General features: G+C 44.2%; 1 long non-coding RNA gene across 1 annotated transcript; it reads right to left on the reverse strand.

Moving 5' to 3' along the window:
* Positions 1 to 618: 618 nt before the first annotated feature.
* On the reverse strand, positions 619 to 14256 carry LOC140420416 (uncharacterized). Its single transcript, XR_011946356.1, has 2 exons — positions 13947 to 14256; positions 619 to 9971 (listed from the first exon to the last, which is right to left on the reverse strand). It is a non-coding gene; the product is annotated as an uncharacterized lncRNA (long non-coding RNA).
* Positions 14257 to 15343: the final 1087 nt, after the last annotated feature.

Raw genomic sequence — 15343 nt, forward strand, 5'->3', positions numbered from 1 at the left:
GTTGGAGTTCAATATTTTGATATTTGTCAAATGAATTAATGTTTCAGACACACACTTTGTTGGGACCTTAATTTCTCCAGGATAAGAGGCAAGTAATTTGTGTCCTGTCACAGATTGCTCCATTTTGGGGACTTTTCTCCTTTCTAACTCTAGATTATTTCAATTCTCATACCTTATTACTTCCTTGGGTTTGGGGGTGAGACCCACGCAGACACAAAATACTGTGTTTTCTGTATTGGACAATTACATTAAAATCTGGAACACGTGTAGATAGGGATTGGTGTCTCCATATCATGTGTATAAAGTATTGATGTTCTCTAGTTATGCTCTTCCCCACATTCTCTCCATATCCTCTCTCACAAAACATTCCATTATTTTAAAGATTTCTATTAGGTTATCCCCTCCGCCTTCATTTCTAAGGAGAGAGGAGACCCAGCCTGTCAATCTTTTCCTGATATTTTATACGTACCTACACATTTCTGGTTTCACCATTATAAATCTTCTTTGCACCCTCTTCAGTACCTCGGTATCATTTTATAATATGGTGACTGGAACAGCATGCAGTGATCGGTGAGATACTTGATCCAGGAGTCACAGATAACCCAAAACAAATGGGACCAAGCTAATATGCGATTTTACGCTGGTTTATTCAGAAACAAATTTTAAAATGATGCATAATGGACACAAAAAAATCATACAGCCTGAGAATGATTTCCCAGTCCCAGAGGACAGACGGATGATGCAGAATGAGTACTGGTCTCCATTACTAGTGGCTGCAGTCTCCTCTGGATGGTTCACTGCTGTGAGCCAGTGTGGGTATTGTGTGAAGCCAGTATGGATCTTTTTAGAAATCTCTTCCTGTTTTAACCTTTACACAGACAAATGGTTTGCGGATGGATCCTGACATCCACTTATATCAGGATTAGAAATGTCAATTTGAGAGCCTGTGTTAGAGACCAATCCTGGGCAGAAAGAACAGGCCTGTCCTGTGTTTGTCACCCAGCAAGCTGCTGTGGAAGATTTCTTCACAGGCGAGAAAGGCAGTGAGCTATTCCTATAATATTCAATAAATGCCTTCATATTTTATCATTTATTTCTTACAAATCTTCCCGTCTTGAGAAGTGAATATCCTTATTGACTTCTCTCAACTGATTTCTGATCAACCCACCTATTTCTACACTACAAGCTTGTTTTCATAATTTCTTGATTACATGGATAACACATTTAGATCACATACTAAAACTGCTAAAGTTATCAGAATCAGCAACACAAATGCTTGAGCTGCCGCCAAGAATAAAAGTAAAAACCTTTCCAGTAAAATGTGATAACTGTTCACTTAGATTCATCTTTCCCAGCTGCAGAGCATCTCACACCATTCCAAATTATTGGCATGTTGAAAATACATCAGCTTCAAACAGAAGTTCATGCACGGACTTTAAAGATTCTCCAGCTCTCTGTTCACCTACCTCCACCTTGTGGATATTTTCTAAATCCAGATTCTAGGTCCCTCTTCACTTTAATTTCACTCCCTCTGACAGATATAAGTGTGTATAATTATATTCTGATTGTTTTAAAGTCAGTTTTCCAGTGGAATATGTGTCAATATCATAATGATTTAAAATGTTGTCTCATTCTACTGACCACATTAATCACTCAATGTTGTTCTGTTATCGAATAGCTGAGTATGTCTGGGACCCGTTCTTCAGTGCAGCTTCACCATGCATTTCCACATCAGCACACCCACACTGGTATCCCAGTATCAGGCTCCATGTGCCATACACGTCACTCTTGGACTTTCAGGTGATCTTACCAAAACATCTGGCGCGTGGGCCGAGCGGTGGGGGGGGGGTCTCTGTCGGAGGATCTATACTTCTCTCTCTCTGCATGGCTCCAATGCCTCAGTCAATGGCCAATCAATTCAGTTTATCTTTTAAAGTTCAGAGGCAGGGACACATTTATCTCCAAGAGAAAGTTATCAATTTATTTGTCTGATCTACACTGATTTTCACTAGAATGTACATTGATATAACATTGATCTATTCTATTGAGCTCTCCCCGGGGTGAGTTATTCCAATTTCCATTGGGTAATGTGATTTTCTCGATCTTATTCTGAGTGGGCCATCCTATTAATTATTATCAGTCTCATTCAGGAGTCCTGGAGAAACTTTACTGTCCAATAGTATTGCATTCACACAATATTGTCTTTGTATATCAGAGACACAAATATTTGAAATCAGTTTGGAGATAACTCCCATATCTCCCGTTCTCAAACACCCTGTTTTGAAAGTTAAGAAATGGGATAAAGCCAAATCTTTAAAAGGCAAATTATCACCGTGCTGTCAGTGGAAAGGGTTAACTTCTCGGTTTGTTTGCAAACATTCCCAACTCTGCCCAATTGTGCTGACTTTAGGTGACTTTTCTTTTCAGATCAAAGATGAACCAAACACCATTTTAAACTTTGTTTTCCAATTCTTTTGGGAAGGGGGTTTCAGCTTTGCCCAATTGTAACTTTTTCCCCCCATTCTCCTTGAGGCACCTTTCCAAATCACAGGAATAAACCTGAAGAAAAATAAAGCAAGAACATTAGCTTTCACAGGTAAGCTTCAACCTTCTTAAAGAGGGTGGAGCCTCCCACAGTGTGTGAGTTCTGAAACATTACTTCAAGATCCAAGGACTAAGCATACAAATTGGCCAGGAGAAACAACAAACCTGAGGTGTGGGAGCAGGTTAGAATTCAGCAAAGGAGGACCAAGAGATTGATTAAGAAAGGGGAAATAGCGTAAGAGGGAAGCTTGCGTGGAACATAAAAAACTGTCTGCAAAAGTTTCTATCGATACGTGAAGAGAAAGAGATTGGTGAAGACAAATGGCTGAGCAACTCAATACATACTTTGGTTCTGTTTTCTCAAAGGACGACACAAATAACATACCAGAAATGTTGGGGAATGCAGGGTTCAGAGAGGGGAGGAACTGAAGGAAATCAGAGTAGAGAAATGGTGTTGGGGAAATTGATGAGATTGAAGGTCGATAAATCTCCGGGGCCTGATAATCTACATACCAAACTACTTAAGGAAGTGACTCAAGGAATAGTGGATATATTGGTGGTCATCTTCCAAGATTGTATAGACTCTGGAACAGTTCCAACAGATCAGAGGGAGGCTAATGTAATGTCACTATTTAAAAAGGGAGGTAGAAAGAAAATGCAAGTATAGATTAATCAACGTGATTACGGCAGTGGGGAAAATTCTAAAGTCCATAATCAAAGATTTTATAGTGGAGTACTTAGAAAACAGTGGCAGAATTGGTCAGAGTCAACATGGCTTTATGAAAGAACAAAGAGAAGGACAGCACAGGAACAGGCCCTTCGGCCCTCCAAGCCTGCGTCGACCATGCTGCTCGACTAAACTAAAATCTTCTACACTTCCAGGGTCCGTATCCCTCTATTCCCATCCTATCCATGTATTTGTCAAGGTGCCCCTTAAACGTCACTATCGTCCCTGCTTCCATCACCTCCTCCGGTAGCGAGTTCCAGGCACCCACTACTCTCTATGTAAAAAGCTTGCCTCGTACATCTCCTCTAAATCTTGCCCCTCGCGCCTTAAACCTATGCCCCCTAGTAATTGACCCCTTCATTCTGACCATCCACTCTCTATGCCCCTCATAATTTTGAAGATCTCTATCAGGTTGCCCCTCAACCTCCGTCGTTCCAATGAGAACAAACCAAGTTTATTCAACCTCTCAAAGCTTATGCCCTCCATACCAGGCAACATCCTGGTAAATCCCATCTGCACCCTCTCTAAAGCCTCCACATCCGTCTGGTAGTGTGGTGACCAGAATTGAACACTATACTCCAAGTATGGCCTAACTAAGGTTCTATACAGCTGCAACATGACTTGCCAATTTTTACACTCAATGCCCCGGCCAATGAAGGCAAGCATGCCATCTGCCTTCTTGACTAGCTTCTCCACCTGTGTTGCCCCTTGCAGTGACCTGTGGACCTGTACACCTAGATCTTGCTGACTGTCAATACTCTTGAAGGTTCTACCATTCACTGTATATTCCCTACCTGTATTAGACCTTCCAAAATGCATTACCTCACATTTGTCCGGATTAAACGCTATCTGCCATCTCTCCGCCCAAGTCTCTAAACGATCTAAATCCTGCTGTATCCTCTGACAGCCCTCATCGCTATCCGCAATTCCACCAACCTTTGTGTCATCCGCAAACTTACTAATCAGACCAGTTACATTTTCCTCCAAATCATTTATACTACATCAGCAAAGGTCCCAGCACTGGTCCCTGCAGAACACCACGAGTCCACAGCCCTCCAATCAGAAAGGTACCCTTCCATTGCTACTCTCTGCCTTCTATGACCTAGCCAGTTCTGTATCCATCTTGCCAGCTCACCCCTGATCCCGTGTGACTTCATCTTTTGTGCCAGTCTACCATGAGGGACCTTGTCAAAGGCCTTACCGAAGTCCATATAGACAACATCCACTGCCCTACCTGCATCAACCATCTTTGTGACCTCGAAAAATTCATATCAAGTTAGTGAGACACGACCTCCCCTTCACAAATCCGTGCTGCCTCTTGCTAATATGTCCACTTGCTTCCAAATGGGAGTAGATCCTGCCTCGAAGAATTCTCTCCAGTAATTTCCCTACCACTGACGTAAGGCCCACCGGCCTGTAGTCTCCTGGATTATCCTTGCTACCCTTCTTAAACAAAGGAACAACATTGGCTATTCTCCAGTCCTCCGGGACATCACCTGAAGACAGTGAGGATCCAAAGATTTCTGTTAAGGCCTCAGCAATTTCCTCCCTTGCCTCCTTCAGTATTCTGGGATAGATCCCATCAGGTCCTGGGGACTTATCCAGCTTAATATTTTTCAAGACGCCCAACAACTCGTCTTTTTGGATCTCAATGTGACCCAGGTTATCTATACACCCTTCTTCAGACTCAACATCCACCAATTCCTTCTCTTTGGTGAATACTGATGCAAAGTATTCATTTAGTACCTTGCCCATTTCCTCTGGCTCCACGCATAGATTCCCTTGCCTGTCTTTCAGTGGGCCAACCCTTTCCCTGGCTACCCTCTTGCTTTTTATGTACGTGTAAAAAGCCTTGGGATTTTCCTTAGCCCTATTTGCCAATGACTTTTCGTGACGCCTTTTAGCCCTTCTGACTCCTTGCTTAAGTACCTTCGTACTTTCCTTGTATTCTACACAGGCTTCATCTGTTCCCAGCCTCCTAGTCCTGACAAATGCCTCCTTTTTCTTTTTGACGAGACCTACGATATCTTTCGTTATCCAAGGTTCCCGAAATTTTCCATATTTATCCTTCTTCCACACAGGATCATGCCGGTCCTGAATTCCTTTCAACTGACATTTGAAAGCCTCCCACATGTCAGATGTTGATTTACCCTCAACATCCGCCCCCAATCTAGGTTCTTCAGTTCCCGCCTAATATTGTTAGAATTAGCCGTCCCCCAATTTAGCACATTCAACCGAGGTCCGCTCTTATCCTTGTCCACCAGCACTTTGTATATTTAGATCCCACCCTGATCCCCTTGCAGCCACGTCTCTTGATGCCCACAACATCGTACCGGCCAATTTCAATGTGCGCAACAAGCTCATTGATCTTATTCCGTATCTTGCGATCATCAAGGTACAATACCCTCAGTCCTGCATTGACCACCTCCCTTCTCACACTTGTCACCTTTTTTGTTCTGCCTGAGGGTGATGTTCTATTATTTTTGTTCTCTATTTCCTCTTCAGTTATGACAGCTTCTAAGCTAACGTTCTGGTCCCCACCCCCTGCCATATTAGTTTAAATCCTCCCGAGTGACACAAGCAAACCTCCCAGCAAGGATATTGGTGCCCCTCGAGTTTAGATGCAACCCGTCCTTCTTGTACAGGTCGCACCTGCCTCCGAAGAGATCCCTCTGGCCCAGAAATCTGAAACCCTCCCTCCTACACCACTGGTTTAGCCACGTGTTTAGCTGCACTATCCTCCTATTTCTAGCCTCACTGGCACATGGCACAGGGAGTAATCCCGAGATTACAACCCTAGAGGTCCTGCTTCTTAGCTTACTGCCTAACTCCCTGAACTCCTTCTGAAGGACCTCATCCCTTTTCCTGCCTATGTCATTCGTACCTATGTATACTACGACGTCTGGCTGTTCACCCTCCCCCTTCAGGATGTCCTGTGTTCGTTCAGAGACATCTTTGACCCTGGCACCAGGGAGGCAATACACCATCCTGGGAAAGGGAAATCATGCTTGACAAACCTATTGCAATTCTTCAAAGATGTAACTGATGAGTAGTTGATGCGGGGAAGCCAGTGGATGTGGTTTATTTGGACTTTCAGAAGTCTTTCAACAAAGTTCCACATCAGAAAGTTAAACCGCATGGGTTTAGGGATTGTATATTGAGATGGATAGAAAACTGGTTGGCAGGCAGGAAATAAAGAGTAGGAATAAACAAGTATTTTTCCGAATAGCAGTGACCAGTGGGGTACCGCTAGGATCGGTACCAGCACCTCCGCTATTCACTATATCCATGATTTAGATGAGGGAATAAATGTAATATCCCAAGATTTGCAGATGGCACAAAACTATGTGGTAGGATGAGCTGTGAAGAGGATGCAGGGATGCTTCAGTGCTATTTGGACAAGCTGAGTGGAAAAATGCATGTCAGATGTAGTACAATGTGGATAAATATGAGGTTATCCAGTTTGGTAGCAAAAACAGGACGGCAGATTATTATCTGAATAACTATAAATTAAGAGAGGGGAATGTGCAATGAGACCTGGGTGTCTTCGCACACCAGTCACTGAAGGTAAGCATGCAGGTACAACAGGTGCTGAAGAAGAAATATGGTATGCTGGCCTTATTAACAGGAGGATTTGAGTACAGGAGCAGGGACGTCTTGTTGCAATTATACAGGGCCTTGGTGAGGCCACACCTGGGATATTGTCTGCAGATTTGGTCTCCTTATCTGAGGAAGGGTGTTCTTGCTATAGAGGGAGTGCAGTGAAGGTTTACCAGACTGATTCCTGGGATGGTGGAACTGACGTATGAGGAGAGATTCAGCCAGTTAGGATTATGTTCGCTGGAGTTCAGAAGAATGAGAGGGATCTTATGGAAACCTATAAAATTCTAACAGGACTAGACAGGGTAAATGTGGGAAGGATTCCCGATGGTGAGGGAGTCCAGCACCATGCGTCATAGTCGAAGGATATGGGGTAGACCACTTAGGACAGAAATTAGGAGAAATTTCTTCACCCAGAGAGTGGTCAGCCTGGGGAATTCACTACCACAGAAAGAGTTGAGGACAAAACATTGTCTGCTTTCAAGAAGCAGTTAGATACAGCTCTTCGGGCAAAAGGGATCAAAGGATGTGGAGGGAAAGCGGGGAACAGGTTACTGAGTTGGATGATCAGTCTGATCATAATGAATGATGGAGCAAGCTCGAAGGGCCGAATGGCCTCCTCCTGCTTCTATTTTCTATGTTTCTATGTGAGGCTGAAGTTTGTCTTGAGGGAATCAAACATTTTGGCGCCGTTTCCAATTGTACAATGAAATTGTGATTCACACTGTAAGGTTCACTTTCACTCAGTAATGATAACATTTCACTTTTCTCAGCATAGACATTTTAGATTAAATACCAATTGTTCACTTCTCTTGTAGCTGGTGTGCAGAGAAGATCATGTTCACTGCAGACCTGTCAGCAGAGAAACCGCACTGTGCTTCTGGATACATTCAATCTGCAAGTAGATGGATCTTTTAGACATGACCCTAGTGAAGGTCCTCCCAGTGATGCTAAGGAATGAGATGTCCCTGTAGTTGTTGGAATCTCCTCTGTCACTGCTGATTTTATATATTGTGATGATTTTGCATCACACGTATGGAATGGTTCCTGTCACCCATCAGAGACGTCACAGGTCATGAAGGTGTGACAGCCGATGGGACTTTCCGTGTGTAAGCAGATCAGCTGGAATTCCATCCTTGCCGGGTGCCTTTCTGCTTGCTCAGCAATCAATGGCATCTTCCAGCTCAACTGGTGAGGGTTCCTTGTCCAACTCAACCATGGAAGCTGCAATAGAGACAGAGTCTGGGAGATGTCCAGCTCACAGTCGTGATCAACCCAGCAGGACATCTGTTTACTTCTGTTGGTAAGAACTTCACCAGCTGCCAATTTCAGTCGCACAACTTTGGTGATCGTCGGACAAAGATCCCCCTTGACCCCATCAGTCGTAGATTTCCATTGTCACAGGCAGCTTGGCATTATTAACAGAGGCTGGTCCAATGTTTATTTGCACAGGATCTCCCTGATATTTACACAACTGTCTTGGCTACGTTCAAGTAATGCAGTGTCCTAGCTGTTGGGTTTATGGTGCACATCAGGTCGACTTTGCTTTTTGCTTCAATGACAGACGTCATCTCGGCTGAGTGAGTCTGAACCAGTCTTTGTTGTGGGTTCCACCTTTACCAAATGTTGCTGCTGCTGTGTCAGAAATGATTCAACTCAGCGACTTCCAAACTTCATCAGTGTCAATGTTGATGTTCAGGTTTTTATGTACGTTTTTACAGTGCCTGTATAATATTTCACTGTTTGTTTCGCTTCCTTCACAATTTTAATATCATAATGGACATAACACTGAAGGAGTCAGTAAGAATTGTCAGCAAGGATTAATCTGCACTTTCTAATTGGAGATGTCAATCAGTGGAACCTTTTAGACACTGATTTGCATCAAAGATCACGTTAGGATTGAAGTACAAGTTCATAATTTTACCCTAAATGTGTTCCTGTTGAGAGTTCTTGAATTGAGGAGAAAGATCACAGGGGGGATTTTAAAAAGGGACATTTCAGCCCCAAAAATCAGTGACATTTTCAGAATATTAAACTGCAGCCAGTTATAGGGATTGTTAACATCAGCAGAATCAAACCAGATATTGTCAGACTATCAATCCTGGATGTGATTAGCAGCAGCAAAACAGCAGATTCCAATCCCTGCAGTCATTTGTGAACTCGCTGGTGTCTCAGCAGGTGTTGTGACTGAGTGAATCCCACTCCACATAAGGAGCAGGAGAACCGTCTCCCCCCGGTGTGATCCCACTGATGTGTCAGCAGTTGGGATGCCCAAGGAAATCCCATCCCACACACGGAGCAGGTGAACGGCTTCTCCCCAGTGTGAGTGCGTTGGTGCTCACTGAGGTCAGTAGACTGATTGAAACTCTCTCCACAGGTGATGCACCTGAATGGTTCCTCGTTTGTGTGCATTTGGTGGTGTGTCTGGAGGGTGAATACCTGAGTGAATCCCTTCCCACATACAAAGCAAATGAATGGTTTCTGACCCGTGTGAATTCGCTGGTGTTCAGTGAGGATGGATAAAGACTTGAATTTCTCTTCACAGGTTGTGCAGCTGAATGGTTTCTTCTCAGCGTGAACTCGCTGGTGTAAGCGAAGGGCAGATGACTGAGTGAATCTCCTCTCACACACAGAACAGCTGAACGGCCTTTCCCCAGTGTGAACGCGTCGATGGATTTCCAGCCGGGGTGAAGAATTGAATCCTTCACCACAGTCCTCACATTTCCATGGTTTCTCCATGGTGCCAGTTTCCTCATATCTCTCCAGTTTGGACAGTCAGTTGAAGCTTTGGCCACACACACAGAACACCTGTATGGTTTCTCCTTGCTGCGAATCGTGTGATTTTTTTTACAGGCTGTTTCACTGGTTAAAGCTCTTTGTACAGTCAATGTACTGGAACACTCTCATTCCAGTGTGTGTCCTGATGCTTTTCCAGTCACAATGATGTCTGAAATGGTGTCACACAGGCAGAACACGCAAGCCTTTCTCCTTGCAAATTCAATGACTAATGATATTCTGGCCATGGCGACTCAGTGACGCTGTCAGATCATGCTGTGATGTTCAGTTTGAGCTTCCTGTCTGTAAATCCACCCATTCAGCCCTGGAAAAGAAGTTTACAAAACGTTATATAGAGAGAAATCCTGAAAATACAATTCTATTCTCTATACAACATATTTTCCTCATTTGTACCTGCAAAACAGTAAACCCATACACTCTCTTGCACCCCACGCTGAATGCAAATCCCAGGGTGACTAATAGTCCCATATTTTACAGAAATGTATTTGAGTTCACTGCCCCAGTCTGCATGCTGCCTGGATGCTGGCTGTCCTACAAATTGGATCTTTGTCACTGCACAAAACCATGTTCCTTACCGCTTCTATGTTCCAACAGCTCTGGCAAACACCACCCTTATTTTTTACCATGAGAGTTGGTCAGCCCGTCAAACCCAGCACAGCACCTTCACAATTATTTTCCTTACAGTTTACCTCCACTCTGGCTGTGTTCAATTCTCAAGCCTCTCTTTGCAAAGTGAGAATAAAATCAATTAATCACTCATTTTCTGTCCTGGTCACTGGGACCCTGATGCCCGCTCACTTGGGCAGACAAGAAGTAAACAAGCCCCGGGAACTGCAAACTCGGGACCTGCAGGTTCCTATTGGGGGTTTGGGGCCTCCAGCGGGTGTTTGTGAATCCTCCCCGCCCACCTCCCAGGGTTTCCTTCCTTTCCAGAGATCAGAATCCTCATTGATTTGAGTCCAAAGTGTCAGCTCTTATTCACTGTCCCCCTCCTCTGGTATGAACCATCCTCCAGTCGCTGAAGTAGGAGGGTTAACCTGGGCCTGTTCCCGGCAGCTGCAAACCAGGGAGCTGACAATGATTCTGAAGGGTTTGCGGATCCTCTCCCCCACCGCCTGACGCTGACGCTGACTCCGCTTCTCCGGTACAAAGGACTCTCATCCGCAAGGCCAATACTGGAATTGCGCATGCTCCAAATTTCGTCCCTGAGCCTGCGCACTGGTGTCCAACTATAGCAGCCGCATTGCGCATGCTCTGCATCACAATGCCAGGTTGATTGACAGCAGCTACAGACCAATAGGAAGAGGGGACGGACCTGGATGCCTGAACGGGAGCGGCTGATCCACCAACCAATCAGAGTGAATGAGGGGCGGGCCTGAGCCCGGATCTTCCTCATTGGTTGAAACTCTGCAGCATTTTGAAAGCTAATTTGTCTCAAACTCCAGGAGAAAACTGCACCTTTCTGTTTGTGGCTTTAAACAGATGAGACCCTGTGGGTGTGGAGCAAATATTTCAACGTTTGTTCCTCAAATGTAGAAAGTTGAAACTATGTCCACACAATTCAGGGGCTGACTTCAAAATAGAACTGGGCAGACAGGGAATGTCTACAGTAACAGAATATGCTGGACAATCTCAGCAGGTCCGACAGCATCTGTGGAGAGAAAAGGGAGCAAATGTTTTGTGTCTGGATGACTCTTTGTCAAAGCCATCCATACTCAAAACATTAGCTCCCTTTCTCTCCCCAGATGCTGTCAGACCTGCTGAAATACTTGAGTTTTTACTGCTTTTGTTTCAGATTCCAGCATCTGCAGTAATTTGCTTTTATCTAAAAGTCGACAGTATCTTGTTTTTGGGTCACTGTGCATCATTTTCCCCCCACTTACCATTACCTGTTTAAATGGGAAGAAGGATCTTTTAAAGAATGAGACACAGTAACTTGACACCCTGTTCAAAATGAAACTAAACTCATTGTCTGTCTTTACCAAGGATATAGATGCTACCCAGGCCATGGAGGCAGACTAGGAAACTTTGTCGCTAGAGCGGCACAGTAGCACAGTGATTAGCACTTTTACTCCATAGTGCCACGGTCCCGGGTTCGATTCCCGGCTTGGGTCACTGCCTGTGCAGAGTCTGCATGTTCTCCCTGTGTCTCCGTGGGGTTCCTCCATGTGCTCTGGTTTCCTCCCACAAGTCCCGAAAGATATGCTTGCTAGGTTAATTGGACATTCTGAATTCTCCCTCAGTGTACCTGAACAGGTGAGGAAATGTTAAAGTGAGAATGTAAATTACAAGGGAGCTGGCAATAATTTCCCAGTCTTTGCTGGAGGTGCCAGAGGACTGGAGAATTACAAATCTTATGCATTTGTTCAAAAAGGATAGCAATTACAGATCAGTTAGTTTAACATCATGCTGGGAAAGTTTCCAGAATCAAATATTTCAGATAGAATTAAAAACCATGGAAAATTATGGACTGATTTGCAAAACCAGTGTCAATCCACCTACCCTGCACGTCTTTGGGTTCTGGGGGTGAGACCCACACAGACAAGGGGAGAATGTGCAAACTCCGCACGGACAGTGACCCAGGGCCAGGATCGAACCTGGGTCCTTGGTGCCATCAGGCAACAGTGCTAACCACTGCACCACCGTGCCCCCCAAATGACATATTTCTAAATATCAACAACACAAAGGGATATGGGGATAGTGTGGGGGAAAAGGCATTGAAGTGGATGATCAGCCATGATCGTATTGAATGATGGTGCAGGCTCGATGGGCAGAATGGCCAACTCCTGCCCCTACGTTCCAATGTTACAAAGAGAGGTAGGAAATTAAATTGTGAAGAGGACATAAGGAGGTTACAAAAATATATGTTAGATGAGTGGGATAAAATTTCCCAAATGGAGTACAATGTAGGAAAAGTTGTTATTTTAAGATGACTCCAATTTCTAGATTCTCCCACAAGAGGAAACGTCCTTTCCACATCCACCCTGTCGAGGCTCCTCGGGATCTTATACGGTTCAATCAAGTCACCAAAACTCCATTGGACACAAGCCCAGCCGTCCAATCATTCCTCATAAGACCAGCCTCCAATTCCAGGTATGAGTCCAGTAAACCTTCTCTGAACTGCTTACAACACATTTACATCATTCCTTAAATGAGAGCAATACTTTACACAGTGCTCCAGATGTGGTCTCACCAATGTCCTGTATAACTGAAGCATAATCTCCCTAGATTTATCCAAAACCGAGATAGGCTGATTAAAGAATGCATCCCTATGGAATTTTTAACATCTGTACTCTGCTCCAAGTCTGAAATATTGTGTAAAGTAGTATTGTGTAAAGTATGGGAGCCCTATCTTAAATCCATAGGCTCCAATTCAGCTGACTTGCTCCTCCTGGGTTTTCCATGACCGAATTCAATTCACCTTATTCATTTTAAGTCAACTATGTTGTTAGTCTGTTTCACAATATTTTGGGGTGTGCGAACTGCATGGTTATCCTCCTGTTTTTATAGAATCTAATCTTTTTTCCATTCTAACCGTGTTAACACGATTACCGGTTGTTCAATTGATCTGGCATTTCATCTAGAGGCTCTGGTCCGTCAAATATCCTGTTCTGAATGAATTCTGCAATGCGTTGCTTGTATTTATGCGGCAATACCACTTGTTCTGCTCTGTGCCCATTTTCCATCAATTTTTCTGTTACTCTGTTGTGTTTATTGTCATACAACGGTAAAACAAAATGTGAAAAATGAGTTTTTAAAAATCTGTCAAACTCATCTGTGAAAATATTCAATGGCCCCAGACTCCACTGGTCCCTGTGGAAGAGAAACCCACAGACTAAAAACCCTCTGACGGAAGAGATGACTGGAAATATATAACGTAGCTACAGTACAATATTACGCTACTAGAAATAATAATAAATGTACTTTATTACAGAACCATCAATAATATATCTAATCTGCACCATATAACAACACTGGACATTTCTCGGTCTGGTATTAATTTACTGACCCCTTAAATGTCAGCCATTTCCTGAGGAAACCAGCCCTTTAATTGTGAACATTGGGAAAGAGACCATCCTTTTAGCCAAATAAATGTGTCGAGCTGAGGGAGCAAAGGATGTCAATGTCTTTGAGAGAGAGAGAGAGAGACCTGGGCCAACCTTTCCAGAATCTGCGCCCTTCCTGGATTCACTTCCTTTCCCTTCAGTTGCTGAAAGTGACCAATTGAAGGTGAGAATGAGAAAAGAAATGGAAAGGGGGAGAAAAGTGTTTTACTCACAGGAGACAGGAGGAGGTTTTACCTCCAATTTTCGCTTTGTGACGTCTAAATGAAGCCCTGAATAAATCAGCCAATAGAAATCATCATCTCCGCCATGACATCTCTGGGTTCCAGTTCGCACGCCCTTCACCTCCTCGAGACAAGGTTTCCAGGCAACTGGCTGACGGCTCCGGCCAGAGCGAGAAGCCGCTCGGTGATCGCCCCCTTCCCCCGGCCCGTGACTGCGCATGTCCGAGAGGGAAAGTTGCGCATGTGCAAAGGAGAGCCCGCCTCCTGACCTTCCTGCTGAGATGTCGACCAATGGGAAGAGTGGGAGGGCCTAGCTTGCAGCATGCGCGGGGGGGGGGGGGGGGGGGGTGATCCTGTTAACCGGGAGCTTATCTACCAGAGGACTTAAGTGGCCGTTGAAGTCACCAACCACAAAAGAATTAGTCGAAGCTAACTCTGCAAAATCCAGAAACACCTTCGTAATGAACTCCAGGGAGTAACTCGGGGATCTATAAACATTCACTCTCGAAACAGCATCTCCATGCACCAAACCTCTAATGATCACATATCTACCTCCTTTGTCCTTGATATACGTTTAAACCTTAATAGGGATATTTGATCAATAAGGATTGTCACACGCCTGCTACTTGATGAAAAGGAGGAGGAAAAAAATCTTCCCCACCCAATCCCGTCTCAATTTAATGTGTTCCTCATCATCCAGATGAGTTTCCTGGAATAAAGCTCTGTCAATTTTCTCCTGAAGAAAGGAGATGATCTTTTTCCTTCTGATAGGGTGATGGATGCCCCGTACATTCCCTGAGAAAATTTGAAGATTAACTGCCGCCATTAGTTAGGCGACAGAGAGAACAGAAGCAGTCTCCCCAAACTGCTCCTTTCACAGATAAAAGCCCTGTCTGTACCAGAGTAGGATAAAGTCAACAACACATAAACCCTCCCATAATAACAAAAATACAAAAGAATCACCACCACAATAGATCCAAGGGGACATTCCTCAATAAGACTGAGGACCCGGAGGATTAACCCCACTGCCAGACTGTCGTTACCCTCAGGATACCTTCCCCAAAATGAGGAGAAGAAAAGAAGGGCCAACAAGGGAATGGGGATTGAATATCCCTCCCATATTTTAGACCCACCCGTGAAGACCTGCATCCACCACAACGCACCCTTCGGCAATGGCACCACTCAATTCTGCCATGATTAACGCTCGGATAATAGAAGAAAGACGGCAGATAATAAGCATATGGCACATCTACCATAACTGAGATAAGATAACACGAGAACCTGTAACACTCAAGGAGGAGAAGATATTCAATCGGCGCTCACAGAATAACAACTCCCTTCAACAGGATAAAAGATAATAAATTCAGACAACACCATGATAGGGAAAG

Source organism: Scyliorhinus torazame, chromosome 5, assembly GCF_047496885.1.
Source record: "Scyliorhinus torazame isolate Kashiwa2021f chromosome 5, sScyTor2.1, whole genome shotgun sequence".
NCBI classification, from domain to species: domain Eukaryota; kingdom Metazoa; phylum Chordata; class Chondrichthyes; order Carcharhiniformes; family Scyliorhinidae; genus Scyliorhinus; species Scyliorhinus torazame.